The sequence below is a fragment of the Delphinus delphis genome, chromosome 2, assembly GCF_949987515.2.
Source record: "Delphinus delphis chromosome 2, mDelDel1.2, whole genome shotgun sequence".
NCBI classification, from domain to species: domain Eukaryota; kingdom Metazoa; phylum Chordata; class Mammalia; order Artiodactyla; family Delphinidae; genus Delphinus; species Delphinus delphis.
The window spans coordinates 22,996,068-23,014,332 of record NC_082684.1 but is presented as its reverse complement, the minus strand read 5'-3'; the positions used below and the strand labels follow the sequence as shown (position 1 = coordinate 23,014,332).

Genomic DNA, 18,265 nt, shown 5'->3' with positions numbered 1-18,265 from the left:
TTCATTCAACTGGACAACAATGAAGCTTTGTGGCCTGGTGGTTAGTATGAAAAGGAGTTGGTTTTGCCAAAACAATTTGAAATTTTGAACTTAGTCTCCCTTCCCCCACTTCTTTTTTAACATACTCAACTAAAATGAACGAGTTCTGTAGCCCTTACTAGACACATTAAAAAAAAAAAAAGAAACTAAACAAAAAAACAACCAACAAACCCCCTGAAGTAGCCAAAACCACATGACTTTGGACATTTAAAGTATGTTGTAAAAACTTAGAAAACATGCAATACTCTGGAAATTAGTCAGGATTTCACAGCATTTATTATACAGAAACTGGATAGGACATCTGGCCTTCCCTTTATCCAACAGCATTTACTAAGTACCTACTATGTACAAATCAAACTATAACATCACTACATCAGACTTCATTTTGCTAAAGCTGATTAGATTTAGTTCAAGCATATTCTTTTGGTTCCTGAATGAAAATAAGTTATTAGGGCAATAGAAATATTTATAATTTTTTGTTAACTGCCTTTTCCCATTAAATTGGAAAATTTTAAGTATAGGGATTAAGCCTTACTTACTATTCTTTAAATCTATGGTGTTAATACATAATAGCTACTCAATAAATATTTATTGAATTTGGTGCTATAATTGCTTCTCAGTCATCCAGTAACTACATATATGCAACAATATTTTTAAAATTTGCTAATGTGAAAGATTAGATAATTTATATTTGATTTGGGGATAATTCCATATCCTGTCAAGTGAATGTGGGTGTGTCAGGAGTTCTGGGATATACTCTATATAATGAAGTTGCAACAGTAACATCAATTACGTGAGACAGGTACTCCACTTTTTCTCTGAGGACGCCTGCTCCCTAAATTTTCTTGAGATATTCTAGGACATGACACCCACGAGGAATACCAGTTAGGAAGAGCAAATATGAAGTATTACATAATATTGCTTTCCCTGTCCTTCCTGCCCTCCCACCCAACTTTAGTTGGAGGCCAAAGGTAAGAGCTTTGCTCTAGATTATTTCTAAGAAGGTACAGACATAGGTACATATCACAGCCATGCAGAGCTCAAACTTTAAATATATATATGGTCTCTTCCTCTTAAACTTAGAGGGAATCCAGTGCTTTAAAGGAACTTTCTGGAGATGCAAACAAGATGCCTATTGATAGTGAAAACTGGGTCTATCAAATTTATGGTAATAGGTAATATGGCTTGAAGTCAGTTGCAATTTGAACACTGTGGGAACTACAGGAGATTCATTCATAACAAAAACAAACAAGCAAACAGAAAACAAAGAAACAAGGAGATGGGAATACAGAATGGCAGTTTGTTCCTAGATCTCGGAACACAACAACATACTTTTGCTTAATCTTTGGTCTATCGGTAATAATTAGTCATCACCATTTACTATTCTGGTCCAACTGGTGAAGTTTCTTTCTTTTTTTTTAAGATTTTTTTTGAAATTTAATTTAATTTATTTTTTGGCTGTGTTGGGTCTTCATTGCTGTGCACGGGCTTTCTCTAGTTGCGGCGAGTGGGGCTCTTCACTGCGGTGCACGGGCCTCTCATAGCGGTGGCTTCTCTTGTTGTGGAGCCTTCTCTTGTTGCGGAGCACACGTTCTAGGCACAGTACTTGCAGCACGCGGGCTCAGTAATTGCGGCACGTGGGCCCTAGAGCACACGGGCTTCAGTAGTTGTGGTGCACAGGCTTAGCTGCTCTGTAGCATGTGGGATCTTCCTGAACCAGGGGTCGAACCCGTGCCCCCGGAATTGGCAGGCCAATTCTTAACCACTGTGCCACCAGGGAAGTCCCCAACGGGTGAAGTTTTAAAAAAATATTTTAGCTACTTGATAAATAACTTAAAGAATATAAAGAGATAGTAAAAAAAAATAATGTCATTAGAAATTTTAGTAAGAAGTTAAGCACGTTATATATTCTCTTGATTTAGAAGGTATGAACGCAACGGACTACTGAATAACTGTCATCCATGATTCTGGAAAACACCCATCTTGTAAATACTGATTAGAAATTTCAAATATATTTCTAATGAGTTCTATTTTATCATTACTTCTGGCTTGTTCTCTTGCACTTGCTTCTTCAAAACACAATACCTCTAAAAATGTGACAGCTTCTAATTTTTTTAAATATAAATTTATTTATTTATTTGTGGCTGCGTTGGGTCTTCATTGTTGCGTGCAGGCTTTCTCTAGCTGTGGTGAGCGGGGGCTACTCTTCTTTGCGGTGCACAGGCTTCTCGTTGTGGTGGCTTCTCTTGCTGTGGAGCACGGGCTCTAGGCGCACATATGGGCTCAGCAGTTGTGGCTGACGGGCTCTAGAGTGCAGGCTCAGTAGTTGTGGCGCATGGGCTTAGTTGCTCCGCCACATGTGGGATCTTCCCGGACCAGGGCCTGAACCTATGTCCCCTGCATTGGCAGGCAGATTCTTAACCACCGTGCCACCAGGAAAGCCCTGCTTCTAATTTTTAAAAAATTGATAATGCAGTCTTCTTTACTACATAATTGCAGATTTTTTTTCATTTTTTAGATTTATAAGTATAAATTAGAATGGTCAATCCAACAAAAATTTTCATTTCTATATTATCTTTTCCTTTCAATCACATTTTTATACAACCTGCTTTCAGCGTTTGCCCATTTACGAACCATATGAAGTAAATTATGGTGCACAAACATAACTAAAGATGAAAGAGTACTGTCACACATTCTTTCAGCAAATGCACTGCTCCAGGTTCTTGTTGCCAAATGTTGCATAATGAAGTCCTTCTTGTTGATTAAGTAACTGGAAGAGAGCACCCTATTTCCTCTTTGTCCTCAGAAATAGATTGTTCATTCATTGATTTGCAAAAAATTCATCTATGATATTATCATTTGAAGACTCATAATCTGACTTTTGCTTATACAATCAATTTCACCATCATCATTAGTATCTGGAATGCCACTGTCTGTCTCTTTATATTCATCTTCTGATTCATCTAATAAGTATGAAATGTCTTCCTCTGTCAGTTTCCTTCTCTTTGTCATTATGGGAGAAAATGAGAAATTCTGAACTATCAACCTGCATCCAATAAAAGTAATAATAATAAAGAAAAAGACTGTAAAACTTCTTCTTGAAAGATAATACAATATTTTGATGCAAGGTACTTCTCCGTGGCATTGCTACATGTCTTATGATGGCTTTTATCCCAGAATAGCTTTCCAAGAATGTTTCTATAGCAAACAGACTTGGAAATACACTGTCTTCCTCTTAGGCAAAGGTTCGGTAGAATTTCTTGTAGCTCCCTTTATAAGACTGGGGTTACATAAGCTCAGGGTTCCTCAGCTATAACACAAATTCACTGCATGTGCAATGCCCACCTGGACCCATCTCCGTATTGCCCCTGAGGGACTTGGGAGGCAAAGGGAAGTGATACAAACATGCAGCTCATGGGGCCAGCTGTGCTGTGACTAATAAAGTCCTTTGTCTCATGTCTTCTTCCAGCATCCGTAAAAGTACGGCAGGCTAACTTGGTAACTAGTGAGAAGGATAAAATTCTCAGACTCTTCAGTTCTTGATATACTTTGGACAACACAATAAGAAAATTGAAATGTTATGTAACAGTGATGATTTAGGTCATTTATTGCAACATCCTTCTGTGTGATCCCCTTATCCCTCCATCTTCATATGATTTTGGTCTCTTCTAGCATATTTGGGAACAACTGACAAGTACCAATAAAATAATTTCTAGGATGATGAAATAGGAAAATGTTTCAAGAAAATAAGATCACCAAGATTCATTATACATCTTGGATTTATAATAGGCTTCAATAGACTCATGGTGTTTGCAAGACAGAATGAATTTTTTCTATCTTAAAAGTGAGGAAAATTTCTCTTTGCTCTTTGTAAGAACTAAAAAAAAAAAGAAAAAAATAATTTAAAAAAATCAATCCTTACCAAAAGAAATTAATAGACTAAGATTGGGTCCAAATGACCCTGATGGTATAATAAAGATTAAATCACCCTTGAAAAACTCTTTGCCTTTTATCATCACCTCTCAGACCCTGTTCATCCTTTAGTACCTAATTTCTCCTTCCTAGGAGCCTTTGTAAACTACTTCTGTGGAGTCTGATACGAAGTCTGGTAGTTCATGAAGTACTTGTCCTATGCTGCTTTGCAAGATAAACCATGCTTTATACTCAGTCCTTTACATGGGTTAGTTGGTGGTCATTTGTTGAATAGAGAAATGAATGAAAGAAATGAGTGGAGAAATGAGTGTGATGTCACAGAGGGGGGAACTAACACAAAAGTAGAAAAGAGGAGTAACAAGAAGAGAGATGAGAGAGGCAGGTAGTCAAAAGAAAACTGAATAGCCAATTTGCTCAATATACTGATTTACAAAACAACGTATTTGTTTTTTAAACTCTTTATATGGTTTCCAAAAATACTAGTTTGTAAACTGGACAATTCATTAAGGTTTATTAAAATCAGAGAATTAATCATTTGGTGAGCTCATGACTGGGTAAATTTGCCCTTGAAGTTAGGCCCAACAAGGTTAAATTTTAGTAAGAAGCTACAAGTAAGCACACGAGATTTCTGGAAATTTTTTAAAAAATAATGTTTGAGAAAGAATCTTATGAATGTTGTTTTGGTAGATTGGAAATTATATGTTGTAGGCACAGAATACATGATGGTATCAGTAGAAAAGGCATGAAATTAACTCAGTGGAAATTAATAGGACTACATCCAACAGACATGAAGGCAGAGTAACACCAGGCTCTAGGGGATGGACTGTAAAGGCACATTCTTAAAGGGCACAAAGAAGATGGCTTAAATCAGTGATTCCCACACATGACTGCAAGTTAGAATCATCTGAGGAACTTTAGAAACTACTGGGTCCTATCCCAGGTCAACTGAATCTGGAGGCAGGAATGTGTTGAACTAAAATTATTAGGATTATTAAATAAGAACTATAAATCTAAATTTCTCAGACCCTAAATTTGAAACAATTACATTGAATTTTGGAGGTAAAATGTATATAACATAGAGTGCCAAGACACATAACCAGTGTGACAAAACTAGGACCAGAAGGCAAATGTCCCGATTAGTCAGCGAAATCTTTCTAGTCCATGTACTGCTCCTGTGACTGGGAAAGGTAGTGCACACATAAGGGAGGAATATTTGTTTTAAATTAGAAACGGACTTTCCATCCATTACCTCATTTGATCTTCTCAGCAAATCTGTGACACAAATAGGATAAGTAATAGGCCCATTTCATAGATTATAGAAATTAGGATCAGAGGGGTTAAGTGAGTTGTCCATGTGAAAGAGCCAGGATTCACAACCAGGTCTTCGAACTCTCAGGGCACCAAATTCTAATCGTTCTCTAAGAAATGTGGAGATCACCTGGCTTTTGCCTTACCCTCTCAGTCAACTCCTTCATGTCTGGGAACAAATACACTCTTCTTCAAGGAAAAACTAATGTCTAATGTGGAGTTCTGGGGTATTACAAAGCAAAACAAGTTCTGAGTTAGAAATGATAGGGATAAAAGCTGAAAACAGTAAGTTCTCTGACAAGATATAAAGGGAGTAGTTCACAGAATCTAGGTGTTTTAAGTCAGTGAGTCTATATTTAATATGCTTTAGACTATCTGGTTAATGTCTGATGACAATGAAACAAACAAGTCAGGATGTGTTCTATTGGCCTTTGCCATGGATATAGGTAGAGTGAGATCCTAGTAGAGAAAAACATTGAAGAAGCTCCAGAAAATCATTTACAGAGCACGAACTATGCGAAATAAGAACAGAGCCTAAAGACAATAATGAGGGAAGGGCTACTTTGATGGTCTTTCACTGTTTGATGTTCAAGTATAATGTATTTGGGGGCAATGATAGGATAAAATCGTTCACTAATGTTAAATAATTAACACAAGACCACTTTGGATATTTATATTAATAGTGCTAATAGTGACAGTATACTCTCTCCAGCCTTTCATCTGAGATCAAAGTTTGTTAAAAGCCCTAAACAAACTTTATAAACAGTTGTGTAAGTGGAATTAGAGTATAAAATTAAAAAAAGATCGACTGAGGCATTTGATATCACTGAGCAAAAGCTCAGGACACAACTAGTAATGCAGCCAAGGGGCACGCCAACACTCTTCGACATTCGCAAGGAAGAAAACCAGATCAAAGCTGCTTTATTAAACTCCATGTACCAAGAGGTCGAGGGCATATTTTGACAATTCTAAATATGATTCAAGAATTCAGTGTCCTGTTTATGACTCTACTTCTTGCCCTGCTCAAGGTAAATACGGGATCTTGTTGTTAATTGTCTTCCTCTTCACTTAGTATCATTCACTAGGTACTTACTTATGAAGCATTCCTTACTCATGTCTTCATTACTCTCAACATTCACAAGTGGAGTATGTGGAATGGAAAGAACACGGAGCCACTAATCAGGACAAATGAATTCTAGCCCCTGATTTGCCGTATTTGGCTATTCATAAATTCCTCTGTCCTCCATACTTCTTATTTATAGGGTGAGGGGTTTTGACAAGGGTCTCTAAGAGTCCTTCCATTTGTAACATTACCTAGAATGTGAGATCCACGGCAGCAGGGACCCAATCTGCTATATGCCCGAGGACACTGTCGAGATATGGCAGGGATTCAACAAGTATCTGTTGTACACAATTACGTGATTAAATCAGGGTAAATTGTTTGAAAGCAACTATTCATAGGGTGGAAATTTTTTAATGAAGATAATTTTTTTTAATTCCTCCTAGACTAGAGTCTACTAAGTAAAAGACTTTTAAAATATGATCCAGTCCAGCACAATTAAAAAAAAAATTTAAAAACTGAAATGTAGAGAGGTTAAACAACGTGCCCAGAGTCATGTGCCTGGTTATCGGGGAGGATATGACCAGAACCCACCATTTCTGACTCTAAATCAGATACTGTTGTACTATATCACTTTCCATCATTTAAAACTAGGCATATAATAATTTTCAGCTGAAACCTGTATGCAATTGGTTAAAATTAGGTGCACAAAATGAAAAATTCCCAAATTAGCTTTTTATGTAAAGGCTACTTCAAAATGTGTGTAACAGACACTACTCCCACCAACTATATGTTAAGGGTATAATACCAATATTTCATTTTATAGTTCGATTAGGATCTTAAAAAGATGTAATACATTATTACTCTGAGATTTCACCCAGATATGCGCTCTTAAAGAGAACAGAAAGCATTTCTTATATGTATTATATTTTTCAGAAAGATACTTCAGAAAGTATTTTGTAATATATACACTCATATTATCTTCACAATACAAAACAAGCGCTTCTTACCCATAGAATGCACTGTTATTGATAGTGTTTGGAACAGGACTATAAAACACATCATCGAGCAAAGCAGTTAGGCAGTCAATACTTATCAGCACCAACTATGAAGCTGTCAGACTGACCTCCAAACACTGAGGAGTTCAATAATACTAAATTCATCTGCTGGTGAAGCTGCATTCATTATGTAATTTCTCAATGATACTTTCCCTATGTCACCGCATTTATGAAAAATCTGACAGCGCTGTGAGAAACGATCTTTGCAGGCTGAAGGAAGTCTTACATTTTTAAATTGGTCATCACCTTTTGCCACAAGGTTGCAACTCTGTATAAACAGCCCACTGGTTTCAGCACCATTTTCTTCATTTTAACATAAGCACAGTCATGTTTTTGCAATTTAACCCTTTGAAGATGACCCCATTATTGGAAAATATACACATTTTAATACTGACTAACACAGAATACAGACTCTGTATTTTGGGACAAGGTGGCGAAAGGAGAATGTCTAGATTGTTTCAACCAAGATCCCTCATGAGAGATTCATGAGGATATTTCCGTTTGCCCTCGATGCGAATATACAGAAGGTAGACTAACATTAGAGCAGTGGGAAACTTGGCAGAACGGGCTAGGACAGGGTTTGTGCAAAACCTTTTTCCGGTTTCAGTTTGAATGGGTTCCCAGGAAGTGTCAAGTTCGAACAAATCCAAAATTTTACAATGCAGCTCAGCCAAAACTGCTGAGATTCACCTGATTCTGGGTCAAAACCGTACAGAGCACACTGCGTTTTATTTGGTGTAAAGCCAATTTGACTGAACCTTTCAGGCAACTTCAATGAGAGGCTTATAGCCTTGGCAAGACCAAAAATGAACCTGGCTTGATCTTTGGTTTTGAAACAGCAAGTTCTGGCTTTATAAAGAGATAAAGGCAAGTTTTACCCAGCTTCAAGATTCTTACAAATACTTAGAAGAGGCACTGCAGATAATTAACTGTTATTTGGCCACATTTACATACTCAAGTCAGTTATTTCCTCAGCTAAACCAGGACACTTTAGTTAAATACATTAACACTACTGGGTCCATATACTCCTAACTGCCCCAGAGCAGATTCTGGTGTCCTAACAAAGAATAATGGTCCTTCTTCAACAACTTATGTGCCTGTAGACTGGCTTGCACACGTAGTAGGGTGAAGCACAATTAGTGTTAGATCCATAGTGGGAAGGGAAGGAAATTGAAAGTAAATCCCCAACAATCAGTGTCTAACAGTAGACAGGTGAAATCAGAATACGCAACATCACTTAGTAATTTCCAGAGACATACTGGCATACTCTTGTACTCGTGGATACCAAGATCTTGAAGATCAACTGGTATGCATACTTCAAGTCTGGTACCACTAATATTAGCTGAATGAATCCTTTAGAGATGTGCTTAAGCCTCTAGCAGTTTTTTAAAAATAGAAATCATATTTCTAACAGTTTTCCTGCGTCTTGTAATTTTTCTCAGATAGGCAAATTTGTGCATGTTTTTCTCCATATAGCTGCAGGTTAGGATTTATCCTGTAAATTATGTTATCTCTGCAAGTATATCCTAAAAATACAGGAAGCTTAGATTGTTTTAAGTAACTTTGGTTTGAGAAGTTGATTAAACACTGACAAATTGCAACTACACAGTTACACATTTGCTCTCAGTCAACACTTTTCAAAATTTTAATTACATCCTCCCTAAATAATTTTTAAACTGTATATCTCCCTTACTCTCCCCCCTTCCATACACACATTTTTAAGTTGTCAGAATGTTTTCATCATAAGTTTAGGTAGTTGCAAAGGATGAAAATTCTGGAATGTAGTAAATATTGTCATTTTCAAATAAAACTTTTATATTACTCATATAAACTTATCCAGTGAACTTTAAATCTCATTAATTTGTTACCACCATTTATCCACTTCCAAAATAACTAAATACTATCCTCTTTAAAAGACAGATTTTATATGATTCCTTTTCCCTTTGAATTTATTTCAAATCTGTTTTCCCTCACCGACTTTTATCCTAATATATAATATACTTACGCTTGCAGGCCTATTTATTGGTTATCCTATCGTACTTTATCCTTCTCTGTAACAAAAATGTATATATATATATATACAGAGAGAAGAACTGATTTTTAAAACTCCCTGTGACCATAATGCTCTAAGTGTTAAACATTATTATGGATTGAATTATCATATAATTAATATTAGGTATATTAAAATTTTTGAGAAAAAATTAAATGTGAAATGTCAAAAAACCTCAAGGCTTCCAAATGTGTATCTCTTACTGGGATGGATATAGCTTCCTCTTCTCCTGTACTCAATTAGCTCATGTATCCATGGGTAAATGCTAATTTTGTTTCAATAAGACAGCGTTCCATTTCTATTTCTATCTTTTGTTTCTATAGATTTACTCACTGAGAAGTCTTGTTCACATAAAAAAGTACGTGAGAATAAAATTAGTTTTGTTATAACAATGTCACTCAATTTCTTGAATGCCTTCCTAGTTTTATAGCAAAGATTACACAGTGATCTGTCATCAAAAATTAATTTAAATGATCTACCAGCTCGATTAGGTCCTCTTTCAATTTTGTTGAAAGCAAAGAATTAGAAACCACTTGACTTGCCAAAGGATTGTAATGTAGTTATTAAAGTCATTCACTTTCCATTTCTGGAAGGTAAACCCAAAAGGCTTTACTCACCAAGACTTAAATGACTACAACTGTTCTTTTTTCACTTAGAGATATTTCATTGAACTTAACACATGCAAAAAATAAAAATCTCAATTTCAATACCATTCTATCAGTATGAAATTTTAATATATTTATTTTATCTCAGCATTAAATATATCTGCATCCAAAACTTAGAGCTGCAGACTGGCAAAGCCAGTCCTCATTGTCAAACCAATCAGCCAAATCAGCAGTACTTTCTGGCAGAAAAAAGTCTGACTTCATTTTTCAATTCTATGTAATGTGTTGATGTGTGCTCGTGACAACCGTCTCACTTTTGAATCATAATTCTAAGACAGATAAATAGATAAGGCATGGAGCCGGACCAGAGTTTGTCACCCGGATGAAATAAGACACTGCGGCTTTCAATGATTTCTTTCCAACACATCTTAGCTTTGTTTTCTGGAGCTATACATTCTCTGATTATAGTAGGTGGTGGAAGAGGTGAGGTCATTAAATAAAACTGTCTTTACTCCTCCTCAACATCCGTCAACAATACATGTCGATTTCAGAACAACCCATTCTCAACACCCCAAATATCTAACACAACCCTTTGTTCTTATCAAAAATATATGGATGACTAAGAAGGACAAGAAGCCTTACCTTAGTGACCTGATTAAAGGAGGACATGAAGGCACCCAAATCATAAACTGCCCCTTGTTTGGCACCCTGATGTGCCTGGGGGAATTTGCCATCATGGGACCCTGGATGGGTGAGAAGGAAGCCTTTCTTCTGCAAAGTGGGAGGGGGCTGATTATGAAAAGTAAGAGGGCCTCTTCAAGCCGAGCTATTTTAAGAGAACGTGCAGGTAGTAGCTGAGGATATAAAAATGGATTCTCCTAAACCTACTTGTGTCTTGACTGCCCCTTGGAAGATCTTTGTGTATTCTTGGAGGTACTCTACGGGAAGACTGTGCTGTACCTCACCAGTTCTCTTTGAACCTTACTGTCAGGGACAGCATTAATCATTTCGTTGTAAAATTAAAAAAAAAAAAAAAAGTGCTGCTAACATGTTTCAATTTCCTTTGCTTTTTGGTAAAATGTGTCATAGATACAAATGAGTACATAAAACATATACATAAAGAAAATGACAATTTTTGTGGTTTTAGTCATCATTTCCCTGATTATGAATGAAGCTGAATATATTCTTACATGTTTCTTCTTCAACTGAAATGCCTGCTTATGCCTTTTATCCTTTTTCTTTTTTCTTTTTTTTTAATCTGCATTGTTTATCTTTTTCTAATTGCTTTGTTGGCAATAAGATTTGGATACAAACTGATTTGGATACAAACTGCTAGTCAGTTATATCTTCTGCTACAAATGTGTTCCAAGTGTGGCTTTTCTTTTCATTCTTTTTATGTTGTCTTTTGATTTATGGAAGTTCTTAATTTTGATGTGGTCAAATCAGTCATTTCCTTTATGACCTATGTTTTCAGTGCCCCTCCCCCTCACCCCTAGAAATCCTCCAAAGTCCCAAGGTCATGATGATACTAAACTATACTTCGTTTTAAAGCCTTATGGTTTCATCATTCACATTTAGGCTTTCACCCACTTTTGCATCTGAGATAGGGGTTCAATTTCATTTTTTTCATACCATCTATTAAAGAGTCCATCCTTACTCCTCTGATATGTGATGCCAGGTATGTCAGACATCAAGTTTCTATGTACACATATTTGTTTCTGGATTCTCTATTTGATTACATGAACCTATTTATATATTCCTGTGTCAAGACTACACTATCTTAATTTCAATAGCTTTAATAAGGTTATATGTATGTTAGGAAAACTCTCCCCACTTCCTCTTCTTCAGAAGTATCTTGACTATTCCAGAGTGTCTTCTCTATAAAGGCTTGAATTTTTTTTTTTTTTTGCGGTACACGGGCCTCTCACTGTTGTGGCCTCTCCCGTTGCGGAGCACAGGCTCCGGACGCGCAGGCTCAGCAGCCGTGGCTCACGGGCCCAGCTGCTCCGCGGCATGTGGGATCCTCCTGGACCGGGGCACGAACCTGTGTCCCCTGCATCGGCAGGCGGACTCTCAACCACTGCGCCACCAGGGAAGCCCAAAGGCTTGAATGTTTTTGTCAGATATTTTCCTGTATACTTTGTATTCTTTGTTACTTTTGTATTGATATAGTAACTTTAATAACATTTTCTCAGCCATTGTTGCTGGAGTTAGAAGGAAAAGGGACTTTCAAATACTGGTTTCTATCAAACTTGTTAAACTATTTTTCATAATTTAACTATGAATTCCTAGAGCTTTTTATACAAACAATAATATTACTTTCAAATAATGATAGTTTTACTGCTCTGGTTAATACCACCAACACAGTGTCTAACAGAAACTGTAGAATGGGGCATCCTTTGCTTATTCCTGGTCTTAAAGAGGGACTTTCAAAATGCTAAGGTGAGGTTTGCCAGAGATTTTTTTTCACATGACCTTTATCAGATTAAGGAAGTTCTCTTCTATTCTTAGTTTTCTAAAAGGTTTATGAGGATGATAATGATATAATAGGAATAAATCTTCTTATTCATCTATTGGGATGACCTTATTAAATTTATTTCTCCTCAATCTGTCACTATGGTGAATTACACTGACTGAGTTTTTAATTTTAAACCAACTCAATTCCTGGAATAAACTCAATTAATTGATGAATTGGTAATTTGTCAGTGTTCATGAGTAATTTTCCTTTTTATACCTTCCAGGATTTATTTTGCTAATATTTGTGTATAATATTTTTGTATCCATGTTAATATGTGAGAAGTTCCTTAATTTCCCTTATTTATACATTCCGTCTGGTTTTGTCTCAAAGGTTATGCCAATTCCTAATGAGTTGGGCATGTCCTTTCTTTTATTTATTGACCTGTGAGTTGTTTAGAAGTTTACTTTGAAATTTCCAAAAGCCTATAGCTTATTTCGTTCTTTTTGAATCTTAAAGCTAGTTATAATCATGTCACTAAATTCCGGTCCACGGAAATGAACAGAAATGATATGTGCAAATTCTAGTTTTCACTAAAGGCAAGTTACATACATGCTCTCCCTTTCTTTCTTTTGTCTATTTACAATATTAATCTAAGGGCTGGAGTGGAACAGGCATCACAGATCAGGAGGCAGAAGCAGTATATTGAAGATGGTAGAGCAAAACAACAAAAGAAGCCTGGGTTACTGACACCATACCTGCCATGGACACCATATATTTGGATTGTTAAACGAGAGTGAAACTAATTTCTATCTGACTTAACCCATAATTCTTTTTGGATTTCTCTTAACTGAGGTCATACTAACTCTAACTAATACAAAGGTATTGAGAATCTAAATTATCATGGCATTTATGGAAATGAAAATAAAGACAGGTCTGAAGTGCGATATGACAAACAGAATTTGTATCTCCAAGCTGAACAGCCTTCCCTTCCCTTTCATTTCCTAAAATGACCCTGACTTCTTATTGTACTGCCTATATCTCCTCTTCTCCCTTGACCTCCCACTTACTAAGTTCACTAGTGCCTTTCTATAAACAAGGGTAATCACTCTAACCCTGCCTTTCTGGCACCAAACTGTCCCAATTCCTAATTCTCCTAGCACAGTCCTAAAGTTGTATTACCTCCGCATGCGCTTTCCCTCTTCCTGCTTGCAGGCTCTCACCACTCCACTCCAGTGTAGTGGTGGTTGCACACCACCACTCCAGCTGTACTCCTGCACACCACATTCACCACGCCACAACCCCTGACTGAAAACCATTAATGACTACTTATTGGCTAAATAGCCATGCTACCGCCTTTCACCTCCCAACCTCGTAATGGACACAACAGAGAATGCAAAGCAATCACAGCAGTGCTCTCCAAAAGAGCAGCCCAGAATCCTTCCCAAAAGAATGTTTCAATAGCCAGTACTGACCAGTAGGAACTGGCACTCAGGAAGAAACCCACTTGTATCCCTGATATAAAGATAAAATCTAAACTCCTTGGTTTGTATTTCAAAACCCCGAAGTGTCTATTACTCTCTCAAAGTTTTACAGACAATGAGGCTATTAAAAAAAAAAAAAAGATGTGAAAGCCTTTGAAATGGAACAAAAACTTACTGGGTATTTTCAGTGAAAAACTAGTTTTTGCCTCGCGGACGCTTCTGGGTTTTTTGATTCTACAGGATCTCTGTATCAGTCACTGTCTTGGAGCTATTTATAACTCTGTGAGTTATAGATGACTGATCGCTATGCAAATGATTCTTGTACATAGACATGAAATAAATTTTGTCTGGGGAGGTTCAATTGATTTCCTTCCTCCACTATGGAAGAAGCCAGTTTTGCCTCTATTCTAAATTCACTTCAGTACTCTATTGCTCTTTGAATGTTCCTTTAAGTGAGTTGTAACATCTTGCTCATTCTCTGATTAATTAATGAGTTAAACTCATTTGTCATGAGTTCATTTTATATTTGTATGAGAGTCATGATTTCATGATTTTGCCTTAAAATTTTTTTTTTTAAATATCCTTTTAGCTAACTCTTTTTTCTTTTTTCTTTCTTTTTTTTTTTTTTTTGCAGTACGCGGGCCTCTCACTGTTGTGGCCTCTCCAGTTGCAGAGCACAGGCTCCGGACGCACAGGCTCAGCGGCCATGGCTCATGGGCCCAGCCGCTCTGCGGCATGTGGGATCTTCCTGGACCGGGGCACGAACCCGTGTCCCCTGCATCGGCAGGTGGACTCTCAACCACTGCGCCACCAGGGAAGCCCTAGCTAACTCTTTTTTCATTATTGCCTTTAAACTTTTATTACATCCCCAATATAGAATGTCTTCTCTGGCTCTTTCTACCTGACACTACTGATTCTTCCCATTTCAGAGAGGAAACTAATCTCCTCCATCATGTCCTCAAACTACAAAAGCCATGCTTTTCCATGACGAACCTAGACTGCAATGATGTCAATTTATTTTACAATTATTGTTTCTTTGTAATGCCTTCTACAAAATGCACTGTTTCATTCACATGTTGTAGACAGTGCATATTTATCTTACATCATTAATTCATTTATATGTAAGCAACTTCTCTCCTCAATTAAAGTGCAAGCTCCTTGAGAGAACTGATCACAATTCCTTTTCCTTTTCTCCTCTTCACTGTCTACCTAGTACCTTAGTGCCCAATAAATATCCACTCTGAGTCCCCAGTATATGTAGGAAGGATGCTTGCAAGCTGGTAACCACTAGTTTGTTCTCTGTATCTGTGAGTCTGTTTCTCTTCTGTTTTGTTTCATACCTTTGTTTTACTTTTTAGATTCCACAGACAAATACTCTGTTATCACTTATATGTGGAATCTAAAAAGGATCCTAAAAAGGATCCTTCCAACCAAGATTTTTTTCAGGTAATCACTTAGCTTTATTTGGGGAATCAACCTACTATGTTTTGGCTGAAGGTGGTTCCTTCCTAGGAGAATTCACACTAAACTTTAATGAAGATAATGGAAGCTTCTGTGAAACACCAAATAAAGTGTAACACTGATCAGAAAGGCTAGGGAAAAAAGAATAAATTGATATGCTTCTGGGTACTTTTTTCCCTCAACTGTCAGTACTGTGTACACCTAGATTCCTAAGAATAGTCTATGTGAGGATTATATACATTCAGTTCAACATTCATTCTTTGATTTTACAAATGTTTATTGATTGTCAACTATATGTTAGGAATGTTTTGCAGGCCCTGGGGGTGCATTTGTAAATAAAATGTAATTTCTATTCCAAGAAGCTTACCTGCTAGTGAAGAAGGAGAGGGAAGTATTGAGAAAGAAAAGGGAAACAGACACAACTGCGACCTGAGCATATAGATAATTGGTGACAAGCCAAATCAAGTTGCTCGTTATGACAAAAAAGACCTTCTTATTTTCAGGTATTATAACTACTAAACCTTTAAAATTAATCTATTGTAAATACTCCTAATGGAATAATGAAATTTCAAATTTTGCAGATCTGTATCACCAGGACACGTATCCTACATTCAAAGCCTTACATACCCTAATACCACCTAAACCAAATGAGAGACCACCAACATTCTTCTATGGTTTAAGTGCTAAGTTGTGAGAGACTAATAAATGGTCTTGAGACTGCTTCCAGCATATTTGATTTTATGAACTACAAAATACTTTACCAGCTGAACAGTCTACCAAGTATATTAAATCCACTCTTTATAATGCCATATGAAGTCAAAGGATTTCATAACATTTGAGCATTAACATTATTACTGAGCATTTTCATTTTTCATTCATTATTACCGAGGTTTTACTTATGATAATTATTTCAAATTAAAACCATCTTGAGAAAACTGCCACTGTAAAAAACCTAGTTCATTTAACCAGTTTTATTTTTCTCATGATGATTTTTTATTTTTTACCTTTATTCTTAGCGGAACCCTTAGAATAAGGCATTTAAGATTTTATACCATAGTACTATGTTAGTAAAGAGATTATGTAAATAAAAAAGACCAACAAATACTAATAAAAGTTATAGGCTTCTTGTTGTTATTGATAATTTTCAGCTTCACATGACACACTAGTATAATCAAAATGATTAAATAAGAAAAAATAAGCAATCACGTAATGATAACGATAACCTAACACTTGTCTGGTCCTAAATATTTTCACATATATTTTCTTTCTTAATTCTCACAACAGTGTGATAAAATATGTTTAATTATATTCACTTTTACAGACGAAGGAATCAAGAAACAAGCGATTTACTAAATGTTGAAGTGGCATTTTGTGTACTGAACCCAGGTCCTCAAACTCAACATTTCTGTTTTGGTTCATACTTTTAAAAAGAGCATTTAATTTACAAGCCAAATACTGTTGGCAAGACACTTTCTAAGGATAAGTAAAATATATGTGGAGGAACACTAAACATTTTATTCACTTACGATGTCATCATGCTGAAACCAAGAAAGTCAGTGTACTTTCCCAATGGCCTGGTTAAATCTAAGGAATAGATTATTTCCCAGCTAGGGTCTGCACACTGTCGATCAAAATCACTTGCTTACACAGGACTAAAATACTCTCAATTAGCATCTTTCCTTTCCTCACACTCAAAATATAAATATTTTATTCTTAATTAGCCTTATTGTTTAAAAGTTTCTTATTTTTCACCTGCTCATTAAAAACATTAAAAAAAAATCACCACTAGACCCAAGTCACTCAATATTTTGTGTGTTTTCAAAAGTTTTAAACACAAAATATGCATATTCAATATTTGCATCATACTCTCCATATAGCTTTAAATATCTCCCCCTGTATATAATAGCATGTCAATATTTTCTTTTTGAAAATATGACTTTTAATGGCTGAATAATATTTCATCGTTAGGTGGTACCATAATTTATTTTACCATTCTTTCAATTCATGTGGTTTTTATTATAAAAATGTTTATTTATAAAGTAATCTAACCATGTTTTTTAAAACTTGAGGAACAGAGAAAGGAATGATATCACAGCCCTAATTCTTGTCTAACAAGTCGCTGTTATAAGATTTGCTTGCTTCTTTTTTTATACACCTATCATCATATGTTATCATTAAAGTACACATAATTTTATATCTTGAATTTGTTTCCATTTAACATTATATAATAAACCTTTTCCAAAATCTTTGTGTCATGCTGGGTGGAAGTTTCACACTTTATCTAACCATTACTTTATTGCCGAACAATAAGTCATCTCCCCTTTTTTTCTATAAAAATGTATATCATTTTCCAATAAATATTGCAAGCACGTAATCTTTATATATTTGCACTTAAAAAAATGATTTCCTAACATCAGATTCCTGCAAGTAAGATTATTGAAAAAAAGGCTAACCAGCTTTTATCATTATTTGGATATTGTAAAAAAAAAAAAATGTTGACTGCCCTTCAAAGTATAAATAGCAACCTAATCTCAGTTTCTTATCAACTAGTCCTTTTAGTGATTGGGAAATACAGAAACAAATAAGCATAATTACATTTAAGCTAATTATGTCTTCCATAAATTAGTGCATCACCTGTCTTGAGAGAGCAGTGACCACTTAAACACACACAATTTTTTTCTTAATTCTTTTTTTTTTTTTTTCATTTTAAAAGTTTGTATCTACATATCTTTCTGGTATAGTTTAGCTTACTTTCTCCTTTGAATCTTAGATATAGTTTTAGAAACGCTTTCCAGAACTGCTTCCTTTGGGG

At 35.8% G+C, this 18,265-nt stretch overlaps 1 protein-coding gene across 1 annotated transcript in view; it reads right to left on the bottom strand.

Moving 5' to 3' along the window:
* The window catches only part of CEP128 (centrosomal protein 128), a 435,188-nt gene that overhangs the window by 35,474 nt on the left and 381,449 nt on the right, over positions 1-18,265 (bottom strand). The gene's annotated exons all lie outside the window — the stretch shown is intronic.